Below are 15490 nucleotides of genomic sequence, written 5' to 3' on the forward strand. Positions count from 1 at the left end.
GACCGATCTGCCGCAGATGTGGGATAAGTGGATACATGGTCAAGCAGTGCTGTAACCGACCAGCCCAGACAGCATTACACTAGTAAATCCAACCAGGTGACTGGAGATGGGTCAAAGGGCCCCACCAGAGCAAATCAGCCTAATTTAGTTGGGACATGCCCCAATGTTGAACTCTAAATTAACGTGAGACGACTGGGTCCCAAGTTACCCTTTTGACAGAGGCTTGTTTTAACCAACTTGTTCCAGAACAGGATGTTGGCCCCAAAGAGGACCTTGGCTGGCTGACACTGACTGTGGCAAATGGGTAACAAATTCCTTATGTTGGCTATGTAGTAGCAGAGGTAAAGGTTGGAGAGCTTGTGTTGAAGGACAAAGGGATTGTGATTTCAAGGAGTGAACCCCAAAACCCTGATACATTACCTATTCTAGGCATGAACATCATTGCATCATGTTGGGACGCTCTCCTCTGATTCACAGGTTCAAAATTAATGATTGGCAACATCCACTAACCCCTCAGCTAAGGTGGCGTGGCAAGTCACAATTGAGGACTGCTGACAGATCTGGGCCACCACAACCCCCACACATAAAGGGACACTGAGACCAGGGTATCGGCACCCCCTGAGTATCCCTAGCCAGAGTGGTGGTATATGGTCCAGAACCCCCTACAACTTAGAGAGCTCAGTGTGTCCTGGTTGAACCCCTACCAACCCCATGTTCTGTAACTGCAGACATAAATCTAGGGGTAGTAAAGAATGGAAGGATACCTTTCACTGTGAAGAATCAAAAATTATTTTCCAGTCATATTGCCACGCTATACCACAATATTGCTGCTTTCTCTGCTGAGCCACACCAGGTACAAGAACCTGAAGGGGTAGTCTTCAAAGAGGTGATCCTAAGTGTGGTTGAAGTGGGGTGAGCGAGGAACTCTGTGACCATTTCCCAGGTCCAGAAGCTTTGTCATTACAGAGAGAGGAGCTAACTAATAACCAGCAGGAGGAGCTGAGTGGCCTACTCAAAAAGTGGGGTAGGGCGTGTTTGTGGCACACGAAGAGGACTTCGGACGGACGGGAGTAGTACGACAGACCATCCCAACAAGTACTGCAGTCCTGATACGATAACAGTACAGGCCCATACCCCCCACCATGTACCAGGAGATTCGTAGTGTCTTAAGGACCATGCTAAAACCTGGTGTAGTAAGTGAAAGCACAAGCCCCTGGGCAGCGCTGATTGTCTTATTCAGAAAGTAGAACTTTGATTTTGTGTTGATTCTCAGAAATTGAACAATGTAACTCATAAATCCACCCGTTGCCCAGAATTGAGGAATCACTGATCACGCTCACAAAAGTGTTGTTAGGTGCCTCCTAAGAAGAGGTAGGTGCAGGAGTCAGGAGCAGGAGAGCAAGGAATTTCCAGTGGCAAGTCCCAACCCAACAACAACAGGTGGGAAAACACACCAACGAAGTCGCCACACATAGGGAAAATCACGAAACACACGGAGGAGAAACCTCTACTCCTAAATACAATACCAACGGTACAACGACTGTAAGAAAAAAAACCTGTGGAGCAAACACGCACCCCTAACAGAGCAAACACAGAAAATAATCCCGCACAAAGACTAGCAGGCAGCGGAGGTTAATAAACCCACCGAAATGAACTAATAGGACACAGCTGTAAACAAAAACAGACAGACACAAACGAAAAGGAAAAATTGATCGGTGGCAGCTAGTAGGCCGGCGACGATGACCGCTGAGCACCGCCCGAACAGGGAGAGAAGCCACCTTCGGTGGAAGTCGTGACAGTACCCCCCCCTGACGCGCGGCTCCCGCAGCGCGCCGTTGCCGGCCTCGAGGACGACCCGGAGGATGAGGCACAGGGCGATCCGGATGGAGGCGGTGAAACTCACTCAGCAGAGATGGATCCAAGACGTCCTCCACCGGCATGCAGCATCTCTCCTCCGGACCGTACCCTACCCAATCCACAAGGTACTGCAGGCCCCTCATCAGACGCCTGGAATCCAGTATGGATCGCACTGCGTACGCCGGGACCCCCTCGATGTCCAGGGGGGGCGGCGGGACCTCCCGCACCTCAGCTTCTTGAAGCGGACTAGCTTCAAGACCACCAGCCTGAGGAGAGACACATGAAATGAGGGGTTAATACAGTAATAAGGGGGGAGCTGTAACTTATAACACACCTCGTTTATTCTCCTCAGGACTTTAAATGGCCCCACAAACCGCGGACCCAGCTTCCGGCAGGGCAGACGGAGAGGGAGGTTTCGGGTCGCGAGCCAGACCCGGTCCCTCGGTGCGAACACCGGGGACTCACTGCGGTGGCGGTCAGCGCTCACTTTCTGCCGCCCTTCGGCCCGTTTCAGGTGCCCGTGGATGGCCTCCCAGGTCTCCCTCGAGCGCTTCACCCATTCCTCCACCGCAGGAGCCTCGGTCTGGCTCGGATGCCATGGTACCAGGACCGGCTGATACCCCAACGCGCACTGAATGGGCGAAAGGTTAGCTGAGGAGTGGCAGAGTGAGTTCTGGGCCATCTCTGCCCATAGAACGTACCTCGCCCACTCCCCTGGCCGGTCCTGGCAATACGACCGCAGAAACCTACCCACATCCTGGTTTACTCTCTCCACCTGCCCATTACTCTCGGGGTGAAAACCAAAGGTCAGGCTGACCGAGACCCCCAGACGCTCCATGAACGCCCTCCAAACCCGGGACGTGAACTGGAGACTCCAATCAGAAACTATGTCCTCAGGCAAATAATCCCGCACAAAGACTAGCAGGCAGAGGAGGTTAATAAACCCACCGAAATTAACTAATACGACAACAGGTGTAAACAAAAACAGACACCGCCCGAACAGAGAGAGGAGCCACCTTCGGTGGAAGTCGTGACAAGTGTGTGAGTGAGAACACATTCCCTTTGGGTTATGCAATGCCCCTGCAACCTTCCACAGACTAATGCAAAGCTGTTTGGGTAACTTGGTAGCCGAGTCCGCTTTGGTCTACCTAGACAATGTCATTGTGTACTCAGAAGACTTACGTGACACACTTACGTGACCTGGAGGTAGTGTTTGAAAGGCTGAAGAAATTTGTCTTGAAACTGTGCCCTGACAGATGTACTTCGTTTGGCAAACATTGTCAAACATTGTCAAACAAAATTGCCCCCGATCCAGAGAAGATTGCCAGAGTCCAGAGCTGGGCTGTCCCTCAGATAGTAAAACAAGTGTGGTCCTTCCTCAGATTCGCTGGTTATTACCATAGGTTCATACCTGGTTTGCAAGCCTGGCCCAGCTACTCAATTCTCTCCTAGTTGGTGCAGCAAAAGGAAAAAGGCAAATTGTCCCCATACAGTGGAGTGAGCAGTGGGAACAGGCCTTCCATACTCTAAAAGAGAAGCCGGTACAAGCCCGTGTCCTTGCAGATTTTAAACTACCTTTCAGACTGTATCCTGATGCCAGCAATATGGGTCTAGGAGAAAGTTCAAGATGGCAAAGAGCAAATTATAGCATACGCCAGTGGAAGCCTGTCCCCTGCAGAGCGAAGGGATGTCAACTATAGAGCCTTTAAACTGGAACTCTTAGCACTTAAATGGGCTGTAACTGAGAAATGTAAGGACTACTTGTGGGGCTCACAGTTCACAGTGTTAACAGCACAATTGGAAGATGTAGAGCAGCGTTGGGCAGCCCAACTTTCAAATTACTGCTTTGATTTGAAATACATGTGCTTTCTAGAATGTCTAAACAAAAAAAGTAAACCCACATCTCGCTCCTGTGCTCATCAGACATACAAAGTGTCCACATGGGATAGGACCAAAGATAAAGATACTGGGAGGAACAACAGGAAAGAGATCCCATAATCAGACAGCTATGGCACTACGTTGCCAGAGGAGCAAAGCCCACCTGTGACAAAAGAGAGTAGGAGACTGTGCGCCGCCTCATTCAGCAATGGTCTCGGCTAGAGCTGGATGGAGTTCTCGTTCAAAGCATCCTGGACTCCAGCACACGAAGTGTACCACTAAATCCTTGTCCCCCTATAGGATTGTTGGCCTACTTGGAGTGCATATCATGGAAGGAGTGGCCAAAACATTGTTTGAGCTGTGCTGAAGCTTCTATTGGGCCCCAGATTGAAAGGTCTGTTGGCTTGGACCTTTGCCTGTGAAAGATGTGTGCGACGGAAAGCACGTTCTGAAGGTAAAGCATCTTTGGTCCCCATTGAAACCCACAAATTGTTGCCTCCTTGTGTTTTATGGTTACTGCGGTTCCCAACTGGTCACTAGAACTCGAACCATGCACATTAAAAGTGCTGGTGCTCCAAACCTCTACCAGGTGATGCAGTCAAGTTTTTATGATGTGTGTGTCTCAAGTCAGATCTCAACCCAGATCTCAACGCAGATCTCAACACAATTAAACACTTATGGGAGATTCTGGAGCAGCACCTGAGACAACGTTTTCCCCACCATAAACAAAACACCAAATTATGCAATTTCTCATGGGGGAATGGTGTCAGAATCCTTCCAGTAGAGCTCCAGACATTGGTAGAATCTATGCCAAGGCACATTGAAGCTATTCTGGATGCTCGTAGTGACACTTAAGACACTTTATGTCGGCGTTTCCTTTATTTTGTCAGTTACCTGTACATTAATATGTTACATTATGTTGCATCATGTATATGCTCTCGTTCACATGCCGTCAAAACCTGAACATGTGAATTGTAATCTTCAGATTATGTAAAATGTAAACTAAAGGGATTAAGATTAAAGAACAGCATGACACAGCATATATAATTAAGTGTTAATTGTGGGCTTTTCAAATGGGCAGTTAGACAGACAGATAGATAGGACTGGCTAGTGGCCTGAAATGTAGTTACGAAAGTTCAGTCAGTAAGGCTGGTCTGAATGGATCGTCACTTTCATTCATCAAGTAAACTCATATAATTCACATTGCTTCCTATCTCACTTATCAGCATAGCAAGTATTTACAGTGCCTTCAGAAAGTATTCATACCCCTTGACTTATTCCACATTTTGTTGTGTTACAGCCTGAATTCAAAATGGATTAATTAACTATATATTTTTTTCTCACCAATTTACACACAATACCCCATAATCGGTACGTCTCTAAGAGCTTTCCACACCTGGATTATGCCCCATTTTGGCCACTTTTCAAATTCGTTGTTGCTAGACAAACATTCAGGTTTTGCCATAGATTTTAAATTTAAGTCAAAACTGTAACTAGGAGGGATCACGTGACCCTTGAACGAGATGGCCGCATGAACTAGGAGCTCCGCACAAGTAGTTTCCAATTCCTAATCTTACCTCCACTTCAAGCTTAAACTCATTTAGCTTTAGTCAAAAAGTCATGGCGGCTTCAAAAGGCAACACTACAGGTGACATTTTTACCCGGACTCGAGTACTAGCGACGGAAAAAGCCTCCAAGAAGCAGCTAGCTTCAGAAAAAGCTAGCGCCATTAGCCAGGAGAAAGAGGACCCGTTCCCCCCCGAGGCCCAACGAATGCCAACCTCGCACTCTGTTGAAGACATCTTTTCTGAGCTGAGATCCCAACGTACAGAACTCAACACTAAACTAGATGCCATTAACGCTCAGCTCAGTGCGATAGGGGGCAAGGTGACAATCCTGGAAAATGCTTTGCCTGACATAAACAACAAGATAACCATAAACGCGGGGCGCCTGGACGAGGCAGAGGGGCGAATCCTATCCACGGAAAACTTATTGACAGACGCCATGGAAACAATAGCATATGCTAAAAAAAAAATAGAGCAGCTGGAAGAGAAAACAGAGGACCTGGAAAACAGGGGGCGAAGGAATAATTGTGTTCTATTAAATCTGGGCGAAAAAGAAGAGGGAAACATGCCACTGATCCGCTACCTGCAAGACAAACTTCCCGAGTGGCTCCACCTGTCCACCGACAGGCCCATAGAACTCGAGAGAGCTCACCGAGCACTGAGGCCCCCACCAGCAGCCAGACAACCACCGCGCCCAATCACCATACGTTTCCTGAGATTCACCGAGGCGAAAAACCAACACCATTACAGTGGGAAACGCCAAACTCACCTTACTCCAGGACCTGTCAGCTGGAATACGCCGAAAGCGCCGAGAGTTTGACGAGGTGAAGAAATGCTCCATTGACCGAGGCATCTTTAGGGGATTCAAATACCCAAACGAGCTCAGGATTCTTCACCAAGGAGCCCTGCGACACTTCAAAACTCCCGAAGAGGCAAAACGTTTTTTGAAAGACAACCCCGGTCAATGAGAAATGGACCATTGACTAAATGCGATTACTGTTATTACTAAAGGAGGTAAGACAACATATAGCCGATATCCAAAGACCCACCGCCCTGCTGAATTTCATTATAGCCGTCCAATCTATATTTATGTTCCTTTAGCTGAGAGGGATAGACCCCATATTATAACCTAGGCCTACTGTATGTAGGCTGGGCTATTGATTTTATTTTCTCCCTTTTTTAATGTGGTCTGGACGGGGGCTACGTTGTCATTTACTCAATGCGGGCGGAGAGGATGAGGCATTTCTTTGGTGGGGAGGGGGAGACGTTGTGCGTTGCTAACTGTTCCCGGTCTTTTTTTGTTGTTGTTGGAACACAGAATTGTGACTGAGCGGGGAGGTAATAGATCCAACGGGATATGTCGAGTTGTTTGGGAACTCGGCTGGGGTGTTCAGAGATTGTTATTTTATGTAAACCATTTATTTTCCTTTTATGTGAACGCAGCTGTAACTACTATCCACCTTTACCCAGAGATGACTTGCACTAAAGTTCGATTACTGTTCGATGACGATGACTAGTACCTTAAATCTATTGACATGGAACTGCCACGGTCTAGGCCATGCAATAAAACGGAAAAAGATACTATGTGCTCTAAAAAAGGAAAAAGCAGACATCGCGCTATTGCAAGAGACACACCTCTGTGATGCTGAACATGCCAAACTCCGCAGAGCTTGGGTGGGACAGGTGTATTTCTCATCTTTCAAATCCAACAGTAGAGGTACAGCAATACTTATCCATAAGAATGTTCCATTCATAATTGACAAAAACATATCTGATCCGGAGGGGAGATTTATTTTGATAACTGGGTCACTGTATGGGCAACCAATTACTATCTTAAACATATACGCCCCTAACACAGATACTCCTGCTTTTATGTCGAAAATGATAACTCTGTTCAATGAGCATTGTGTTTCCTTTGGAGTGTTGGCCGGAGATTTTAATTGTACCCTGAACCCAACCCTAGACAAATCATCTCAAGTCCCCACCACAAATCCTAGATCTGCAAAGATGTTGAACTCTCTTACTAAAGAGACGGGACTGATAGATATCTGGAGAGAGACTAATAGCTCAGCTATGGACTATACATACTACTCTAATGTCCATAACACCTACTCCCGTATAGATTACATTTTTATCCCAAAGAGTTTCATAAATTCAGCCACGTGTACAATCGGACCCATAGCGCTTTCGGATCACGCCTTTGTCCACCTCCGCTTTGACCTCTGCAAAAACATCCCGAGATCAAAGAGCTGGAAATTCAACACCTCCATGCTATCAAACGAAGCATTCCATACATTGGTAACTACATGGATAGACAACTACACACAAGACAACAAAGATTCTCCTGTTTCTCCGGCCACAATGTGGGACGCTGCTAAAGCCACACTAAGAGGTCATCTAATTGCATATGCTTCCTCTAAGAAAAAAGCAATGGAAGCACACAGGCTAGATCTGGAGAGGGAGCTGGAACGCTGTGAAAAAGTACATAAACAATCCCCAGACAGCACCTCCTGGAGTCAACTTAAAGCAGCCAAAGCCAAACTGAATTTGGACTATACTCGGGAGATTAAAAAAAAAGTTTTCTTTACTAAACAGAAATACCATGAGTATAGCAATAGGCCTAGTAGATTGCTTGCTTATCAATTAAAAAAAGAGCAGTCAGAGCGTACAATTATGGCTATCCGAACAGCAGAGGATGAGGTCACATATGATCCAAAAAAGATCAATTTAACTTTTCATGAGTTTTACTGCAAACTATATACCTCTGAGAGAAAACACACGGAGGCAGAACTCCACTCCTTCCTAGAGGGAATCTCGCTACCTAAACTATCAGAGACCGACCAAGAAGATCTCAACTCCCCCTTCACCCCTGAGGAGATCCTGGAGGCAATTACCTCCATGCCACCTAACAAGTCCCCAGGCCCAGATGGATTCCCCAGAGAATTCTACAAAGCTTTTTGGCCCCAGCTTAGCCCTATTTTCATGCCAATGCTGGAGGATTTTTGCAAAAACGGAGTTCTCCCAGACTCAATGCACACAGCTCGCATTACAGTGTTGCTCAAAAAAGACAAGGACCCCCTATCCTGCTCCTCCTTCCGGCCCATAAGCTTGTTGGATTTCGACTACAAAATAATTACCAAATTGCTCGCCAAAAGACTAAACACTCTTCTTCCCAAAATAATAAAAGCGGACCAGACGGGATTTATTAGAGACAGATACTCTTCTGATAACATTCGCCGTCTTTTTGATATTATTGATCAAGTAAACGCACAGAAGACCCCTGTCCTGCTGGCTTCACTGGATGCTGAGAAGGCGTTCGACAGGATGGAGTGGAGCTTTCTGTTCTCAGTCTTAGAGAAGTTCAACATGGGCCCAAACTTTATTAAATGGATCAAATCACTATACTCTCATCCAAATGCCATGGTGACTACTAACGGACTGAACTCTGACAGATTCCCTTTGGGACGGGGCACAAGACAAGGGTGCTCGCTGTCCCCCCTGCTCTACTTGTTGGGGGCGGAGCCTCTGGCAGAGTTGATAAGGAGCAATCCAAGTATTATGGGTGTTCCTGCAGGCGACCGGCAGCACAAGATTTCGCTTTACGCGGATGATGTCTTGCTCTACATATCCAACCCTGAGAAATCCCTTCCTCCCATTTTAGACACAATTGCTCAGTATGGCAAGTTTTCAGGTTATAAGATTAATTTTAACAAATCCACTGTCTGCCCTCTCAATATTACACTCACCAGTTCTATGAAGACACTATGCCCATTCCAATGGAAGACACAGGGGTTTCAATACCTTGGGATATTCATAACACCAGATCTGAATAGGCTTTTCAAGGAGAATTATCTTCCACTCCTGGATCGAATCAAGAACAACCTCCAAACCTGGATCTCCCTCCCAATTAGCTTAGTAGGAAGAATTAATGTAATCCGTATGAACATCCTCCCTAGACTGAACTATTTATTTCAGATGCTCCCATGCTATCTCCCAGCTTCCTTTTTCAAAACAATTAACCAAAGCATCACCAAATTTATATGGGGCAATAAAAAACCTAGGATCAAGCTCTCCACTCTATCGAAACCTGAATCTAAGGGTGGTCTTGCCCTTCCCTCCCTTCAATTGTACTACTGGTCTGCCCAAATCCGCAACATGCTAACATGGATCACAAACAGACAAGAGTCAACGTGGATCCAGATAGAAGCCCAATCTTGTGGTTCATTGCCACTAAGCTCAACTATATTCATTGATAACTTTAGTGAAGTGGGCAACATAGCCAAAACATTTGTGATTTACAGTACCCTACGAGCGTGGAGGGACTGTAAGAAATACCTGGGCATCTCCTCCCAAATATGTTCTCACTCGCCTATAGTAGGCAACCCAGACTTGCCAAAAGCCCTGAGAGATGCCAACTTTAATCTTTGGCATACTCTAGGAATCAGGACCTTTTCAGACCTATTTCATCAGAAGACCACTACACTGAAATCCTTTCAAGAGCTCTGCAATGAATTCAATGTGCCAAGATCCCATTTTTTTAAATATCTACAAATTAGACATGTCATCTCCTCATTTACTTCCAAGAGGAGGTTTAGAACTCAGTTGAATGAAGTTGAAACCCTTCTTGTCACAGCACAATCCATTAAAGGCAAAATATCCTATATCTATAGACTCCTTTCTGAGAAAGGAGGCTCCTCCTTTACTCCTTTGAAAATAATATGGGAAAAGGACCTTGGTCTGACTATCAGTGATGAGTTATGGGCGGAGGTTTGCGACAGGGTATACTGCTCCTCTACTAATGTAAAAATGAAAGAATCTAATTACAAATTTTTGTACAAATTTTATTACACTCCCCTGAGACTCCATAAAATGAAAACAGACATTTCTCCTAACTGTAATAGATGTACCTCTGAAAGTGGAACCTATATGCATGTATTTTGGAGCTGTAGAGAGATTGCCAGATTTTGGCAATCTATACATACTGCTGCACAGAAAATACTAGATGTACAGTTTGATATGACCCCGTGTCTCTATCTTCTTAATGCCCAGCAGGAATTTGTTCTTGATCCTGACAGAGAAAATTTGCTCATGACCATTACATACTTTGCTAAGAAATGTATTCTTCTATTGTGGGCCTCTAATACTTCTCCTACATTTAAAATGTGGATTGACCAGATTGTTGACTTTCTCCCTCTTGAAAAGCTCACTTATGACCTCCACAAGAGACAGCCCAAGTTTGATAGACTCTGGTCTCCACTACTCAACTATATTTCAAATTGGACAGAGTGAATAGGGGAATCAGGGAGATGAGCAGATGCGTGTTGTGTAAGGTGCTGTAAAATCTAAAAACTAATTATTGGCTCGTCATCTCAGCTAAGGCTGGAAATAGCCAATAAGAACCTTGATAGTGCTGCTGCAAGTTTTATAATTTAAATTTTGTTATAATTATTATTTGTGTGTGTATGTATGTATGTGTGTGTGTATGTATATATATATATGTATGTATGTATATATATATATATATATATATATACATATATAAAACAATTTTTTATTATTATTATTATTTTTTTATTTTTTATTTTTTTAAGTCACATCTGTGAATGTGGAATGTGTTTGGTTGGTTGATTGAAAACTTAATAAAACTTTAAATTGAAAAAAAAACTGTAACTAGACCACTCAGGAACATTCACTGTCTTCTTGGTAAGCAACTCAAGTGTAAATTTGGCTTATTTTCCTGCTGAAAGGTGAATTCATCTCCCAGTGTCTAGTGGAAAGCAGACAGAACCAGGTTTTCCTCTAGGATTTTGCCTGTGCTTAGCTCCAGTCCATTTCTTTTTATATTGTGAAAACCCCCCAGCAACCTTCCACCTCCCGACCACCACCAACTGAAGGCCTGTCATCAGATCCCCGTTCTCCCAGCATAGGGCACTCTGTCATCAGCATCTGGCTCTGAGGAGCATTCCTCTGCGACGAGGCCTACCCCAAACTATTCCATAACATTCCATATTGTATTCTGTCTCTGTTGTCATTTAGTTAAGCCTTTACTCAATTGAACTGTGGCTGAACAGTTATGGGTGGTGTCACGGGTGTTATGGCCTGACCAAATATCTGGATGGGATGGTGAGGAGCCAAAGAACAAGTGTATATGTCATTTTTTCTACCTGCACCTGAGACATAGATGTACACTAGCCATTGTGGGATTGTAACTTCAGAAGAATCGTACTGGTAAAATAATACATACTTCCTGGCTGCAATCTATGTTTGTTTGTTTTGCCAAGTAAAGAACACATACTTCCTGGGTGCAATCTATGTTTGTTTGTTTTGCCAAGTAAAGAACACAACAGCCATGGTAAAGCCTAGCACTGGAATACGACATTGATCCCTCCCCCTATAAGCGAAAAATATGTAATGCTTTGTTGTCATCATCCCTCATTGTCAAGTGGTTCACATCCTTCAGCTCACCCAAGTCCCTGCCAGGCAACACAGTCAAATCAAACCTGACTTCCAATCCTACAGATACATAATAACTGTATCCCCCGTTAAAGGACTTTGAATTCGAAGCACAGCTCGATTTGACAGGGTGAATCATTTACAAGCCTACCAACCCTTCATCTGTAGGCAGCCAGGAGCCTGACAGACCAAGAGAGGTAAATCCACTGTATTCTGATTATAGAACTGGGCACTTAACCCCACTTACCGAAATAAGTGCCTTACCCACTAATCAGTGCCTGCCTGTACTCGTTAAGGCATCACCTTTACGCATAATCATGCCAGGGCAGGTTCAGCACCTCCACCTCGGTGATCAGGTAGAGTTATGGAGGATTTCAGTTGTTGTGCAACACTGCCTGACAAAAAATGTGGAACAAAGGTAAGTACTGTGAAAAACTGTACTACTATAATAGTGTATCTGAAAATACAGTAGATCACATGTGCCTCTCGAGGTCACCCATCATCTAGTACTGGGTTGGACCACTCTTTACCTCCAGAACAGCCTGAATTATTTTGGGAATTCTACAAGGTGTCGGAAAAATTCCACAGGGATGTTGGTCCATGCTGACGCAATGGCATCCCGCAGTTGCTGCAGATTGGACGGCGGTACGTTCATGCTGTGAACAGCCTGTTCCATCTCATCCAAAACATGCTCTTTTTGGTTGAGGTCTGGGGATTGCGCAGGCCTCTCAAATAAACTGAACTCGCTGTCATGTTTCAGGCAATGTTTTTCCACTCCTCAATTGTTCAGTGTTGGTGATCGTGTGCCCACTGGAGCCGCTTCTTCTTGTTTTTAGCTGGTAGGAGTGGAACCCGGTGTGGTCGTCTGCTGCAATAGCTCATCCGTGGCAAGGATAGACAAGTTGTGCATTCCGAGATGCTGTTCTGCACACCACTGTTGTACTGCACCGTTACTTGTCTGTTTGTGACCCACCTGTTAGCTTTTTCAATTCTTGCACATTCTCCTTTGACCTCTCATCAACAAGCTGTTTTCGCCCACAGGACTGCCGCTGACTGGATGTTTTTTGTTTGTCGCACGATTCTCGGTAAACCCTAGACACTGTCTTGCATGGTGACCGATTTTGAGATACTGGTTCCGGTGTACCTGGCACCGATGATCATAGCACGCACAAAGTCGCTTAGATCACTTGTTATTCCCATTGAAACGTTCAATCGAACAGTAACTGAATGCCTCAATGTCTGTCTGCCTGCTTTATATAACATACCACGACAACGTGACTCACTGTCTTTAGGAGTGATCCATTTTCATGAACAGGGTGGTGTACCTACTAAACTGGCCGGTGAGCATATATTCCTGAATCCAAATCGAGCATTCTAAACTGTCATGGGAGGCCTTAGTCTAAATAAATATCCCCAATAAGGGGTTAAAGGTTAAACACATTTTGTAAGGTAACCTAATGTTAATAATCCCGCAATCCGAATCCTTACATCTCAAAATGTGTCATTTTCGGAAAAATACTTTCCCTTGGAATTTACCATGCTCTTATACATAGACGTGATTGAATGGTGACATGCTCCTTTGAGATACAAATCCAATAGATATAGTGCACTTACTGTTGCTATAACATACTCATTTCCTCTTTCACATACTGACAGTACAGGAAAACAACCATTGATTTATTCATTGGAATGCACATTAAAAAATAATGCAATCTATTACTTTAAAAAAAGAGGGCAATAAGTAATTTGTAGACAGAGAGAATCATGGCCCATTATGTGTTAATTGTTGTGACGGATTAGGACTTCTTAACAATGCCTAAACTCTGAATACATCAATTTACAATCGATCGTAAATGGATACAATGCTTGTAACCATAATATAACCATTACCAAGGTAGCGAGTACCCTTAAGGCCTTTCATACTGCATTGTTCTTAGTCCCAGGCTATTTTAACCTCAGCCTACACTGGCCCTGGGCTAGTTTAGCCTGTGTTCAAATCAAATCAAATTGTATTAGTCACATGCGCCGAATACAACAGGTGTAGACCTTACAGTGAAATGCTTACTTATGAGCCCCTAACCAACAATGCAGTTTAAAGAAAATACGGATAAGAGTAAGAGATAAAAGTAACAAGTAATTAAAGAGCAGCAGTTTAACAACAATAGCAAGACTATGTACGGGGAGTACCGATACAGAGTCAATGTGCGGGGAATGATGAAAGTGACTATGCATAGATGGCAACAGATCATCTAGGTTTTGTCGTGCCCTCGTCACGACTGTCTTGGTATGCTTGGACATTGTTAGTTTGTTGGTGATGTGAACACCAAGGAACTTGAAGCTCTCAACCTGCTCCACTGCAGCCCCGTCGATGAGAAGAAGGGCGTGCTTGGTCCTCTTTTTCCTGTAGTCCACAATCAACTCCTTTGTCTTGATCACGTTGAGAGAGAGGTTGTTGTCCTGGCACCACGCGGCCAGGTCTCTGACCTCCTCCCTACAGGTTGTCTCGTTGTTGTTGGTGTCATCAGTGAACAGGGAGTACAGGAGGGTACTGAGCACGCACCCCTGAGGGGCCCCTGTGTTGAGGATCAGCGAGGCAGATGTGTTGTTACCTACCCTTACAACCTGGGGGCTCGTCAGGAAGTCCAGGATCCAGTTGGAGAGGGAGGTGTTTAGTCCCAGGGTCCTTAACTTAGTGAAGAGCTTTGAGGACACTATGGTGTTGAACACTGAGCTGTAGTCAATGAATAGCATTAGAGATTGCATCATCTGTGGATCTTTTGGGGCGGTATGCAAATTGGAGTGGGTCTAGGGTTTCTGGGATGATGGTGTTGATATGAGCCATGACCAGCCTTTCAAAGCACTTCATGGCTACAGATGTGAGTGCTACGGGTCGGTAGTCATTTAGGCAGGTTACCTTAGTGTTCTTGGGCACAGGGACTATGGAGGTCTGCTTAAAACATTTTGGTAATTCAGACTCGGGCAGGGAGAGGTTGAAAATGTCAGTGAAGACACTCGCCAGTTGGTCAGTGCATGCTTGCAGTACACGTCCTGGTAACCCGTCTGTCCCTGCAGCCTTGTGAATGTTGACCTGTTTAAAGGTCTTACTCACATTAGCTGCAGAGAGCGTGATCACACAATCTTCCGGAACTGTTGGTGCTCTCATGCATGTTTCAGTGTTATTTGCCTCGAAGCGAACATAGAAGTAGTTTAGCTCGTCTGGTAGGCTCGTGGCACTGGGTAGCTCTCGGCTGTGCTTCCCTTTATAGTCTAATGGTTTGCAAGCCCTGCCACATCCAACAAGTGTCAGAGCCGGTGTCCCTTCCACGGGACGGTTGAGCTAATGTAGGCTGATGCGATTAGCATGAGGTTGTGAATAACCAGAACATTTCCCAGGACATAGACATATCTGATATTGGCAGAAAACTTCAAATCTTGTTAATCTAACTGCGCTGTCAAATTTTCAGTAGCTATTACAGTGAAAGAATACCATGCTATTGTTTGAGGAGAGTGCACAATTTTGAACATGAAAAGTTACTAATAAACACATTTGGCACATTTTGAAAGTCTTGATACAACATTATGAACAGAAATGCAATGATTAATTGGATCAGTCTAAAACTTTGCACATACACTGCTGCCATCTAGTGGCCAAAATCTAAATTGCACCTGGGCTGGAATAATACATTATGGAATTTCTCATGCATTTCAAAGATGGTACAAAAAAATACAAAATAACG

Source organism: Salvelinus fontinalis, chromosome 21, assembly GCF_029448725.1.
Source record: "Salvelinus fontinalis isolate EN_2023a chromosome 21, ASM2944872v1, whole genome shotgun sequence".
NCBI classification, from domain to species: domain Eukaryota; kingdom Metazoa; phylum Chordata; class Actinopteri; order Salmoniformes; family Salmonidae; genus Salvelinus; species Salvelinus fontinalis.